The sequence below is a fragment of the Vigna angularis genome, chromosome 8 (assembly GCF_016808095.1).
Source record: "Vigna angularis cultivar LongXiaoDou No.4 chromosome 8, ASM1680809v1, whole genome shotgun sequence".
NCBI lineage: Eukaryota > Viridiplantae > Streptophyta > Magnoliopsida > Fabales > Fabaceae > Vigna > Vigna angularis.
In genome coordinates this window covers 20,156,484-20,159,346 of record NC_068977.1, presented here as the reverse complement: position 1 = coordinate 20,159,346, position 2,863 = coordinate 20,156,484, and the positions used below count along the sequence as shown (strand labels likewise).

The window sequence follows — 2,863 nt, the reverse complement described above, 5'->3', positions numbered from 1 at the left end:
CTTAAGAACATGTAAACTTGTGTTAAACAACATGTTAATCGCTGAATGATCTTACCCACTTTATAAGTGAAACTTTATTTCTTTCGCTTCCAATGTTATGTGTCCTATTTTAAGGTTGAGGGTCACTTAAGGACACCGTACACTCATTTAAGCGACTAAACAATTTTTTAATAAATCTTGTATCACAATTTAACAAACAATTATATATGATTCTTAAGTATTTTTATGATGAAAAAAAATAGATTTTGTAACAATATTTTTTAGGTCATTATTTCTGACCAAATAATTCATTCTTCACAAAAGTTTTTTGCACCTCTTAACTTCATATCTCCACAAAATATTTATCAATGGTCTGTATTTTTTTTATCATAATATATATATATATATATATATATATATATATATATATATATATATATATATATATATATATATATATATATATATATATATATATATATATATATATATATATATATATATATATATATTAACAATGATCCACCAGCACATAGAAAGATAATCTAAATCTAAATGCTTTAGTCAAGACTCCCTTAATAATACATATATATCACAATAGTTAAAAGATTTAATATAGTGATTCATATTAGACTTTGATTCCTTCTTTTAAGATTTCAGCTTCTTTATACTTTATAAAGAAAATATCAGTATAATAATTTTACACATAAATTGTAAAAAGACAAACTATTTAATAGAAAAATCTACATTCAACTATTGCCTTAATATGGAATCAACCACAAACACATTACTACAAAGAAAACTTTTCTATAAGAAAATAAAAATGATTTTCTACAATCAACATCTTTGATAAGAAAAAGATAAGGGTGTACTCAAAAACAAGACCAGACGTAGTCCTAATGCAAGTAGCATGCCTCATTCTGCATATTATCATAAAAAAAAGAAACAAATTGATCAAGTTGACTAGGTCAAGAAAGAGACCCCATGTTTGACTGACAAAAAAAACTGAGACTTATAAACACTATAAATACATATACTTCTTAAACAATAGACACACAAATGTTAAGGTTCAAAGCATATATATAGAGAGAGAATATACATATACGAGAGAGAGAGAGAGAGAGAGAGAGAGAGAGAGAGAGAGAGAGAGAGAGAGAGAGAGAGAGAGAGAGAGAGAGAGAGAGAGAGAGAGAGAGAGAGAAAACAATATAAAATATCTTACAAAATGGGTTCATGCTTTGAGTTCCTTTCACCGAAGTTTGGCAAAAGGGCAAAGGGTTTCCTTTGGAGGACTAACAAGGCTGAAACTCAGTCTCGGCTGCTTAAGGCACCAAAATCATGTAAGTTAAATCCTTTTCCTACTGTCTTAGTTGCTTCTTAATAATGTCTCAGCTATTTCACATTCATAAGAATTGTTTCTTTGAATCCTTCATTATCTTTTTATCTTGCTCAAGAATGAAAACTTGTGGTAAAACAACTGGAAAAGTGGAAATTGTACATGTAAATTAATATCATGATCATTTTGGTGGGATCTACTAGTGAATGATATAATATATACAATTCAAAAGGCCGTAACATAGATGTAAATTATCCATGATGATTTATAGATAAGTAGGATTTTTCCATTAATCAATTGGATTATAAAGAAAATATTGGATTAGATTCATTTATTAAATTTTATGAATGGTTGATAATGTATTTATTGTTTTTCAACATTAAATGAATCCTTCTATCAAAATTAATCCATTCCTTTTTTTTATAATTAAATCTTTCTTAATTGTTTTACAAAATATATTATTTTTATAAAGGATTTGAAGGTTTCTTAAAAAGGTTGTGAAAAACATATTAATTAACATTTATCAAATAAATAAAAATGGATCAATTTTTTCATTAAATTTTTAATAAATTAAAAATATATTAAGGATTTTTTTATTTGACCTATTATAATTCAAATTAAATTTATTCAGTCCATCTGATTTTTTCACCCGTAATGGCGTGTAATTTATTATTATTTAGGTTCTCGGGGGTATTGTTTACATATAACTATGCTATTAATTTTAAATTGAAATATATATTTGTTTGTAATTTGCAGCAGTTACAGTTGAAGAACGAGACAATCCATGGGATCTACCAGGACATAATTTTTGAAAGAAAATTATGTTCATCATGATCAGTGTCTCTCTCCTGATAAAAGAATGTCAAATAAAAATAGAGAAAGACTCAGAAATATATGATATTAATGAGTTTTTATCTTTTTTTATTAAACACTCTCACTTATGTATTACATCATAATTCACCACTATGTTCAATCTTTTTAGACGTGATTTTTTTTTATACTAATCAAACACTTGGTTTTCTATTCAAGGTTATGTTTAGTTCTACGTAGCAGAAACTTTTCAGGTCATTGATATTTCAGTGAAGTTGTTGTAGTCTTTTATTTGGTGAAGTTAATTGTAATAATTTCTTTAGTCAATAATTAGTATATTAAAGTGTTTTGGTAATTTATGTTGTGAAAGTTATTTGTGTAGAGTTTTCCTTCCTAATAATTAGTAGCTTTACGTTTGAATCACCCAATAAAATATAATTAGACTAAAATATCTATAATAAAAGAAAGTACTAGCTAACATGGTTCGTTTACGAAAACAGTGTATTAAGATAAATGTATTGAAATCAACCCAATCACTTAACATTATTGAATTAGGTAGCATAAATAGCAAAATATTGTTTTAAAATTAATTCAAAATAACAAGTCTTTATTTATATAAATTTATTAATTTTTCAAAATGTAAAATATTTTTTTTTAATTTTTTATGAGTAAAAGTATAAGGTATATAAAACATTTCTTAATTAATTAACTATATATATATATATATATATATAAAAG

At 25.1% G+C, this 2,863-nt stretch overlaps 1 long non-coding RNA gene across 1 annotated transcript; it reads left to right on the top strand.

Moving 5' to 3' along the window:
* Window positions 1–1,032: 1,032 nt before the first annotated feature.
* On the top strand, window positions 1,033–2,480 carry LOC128193555 (uncharacterized). The gene is made up of 2 exons (XR_008244874.1): window positions 1,033–1,319; window positions 2,072–2,480. It is a non-coding gene; the product is annotated as an uncharacterized LOC128193555 (long non-coding RNA).
* The last annotated feature ends 383 nt before the right edge of the window (window positions 2,481–2,863 follow it).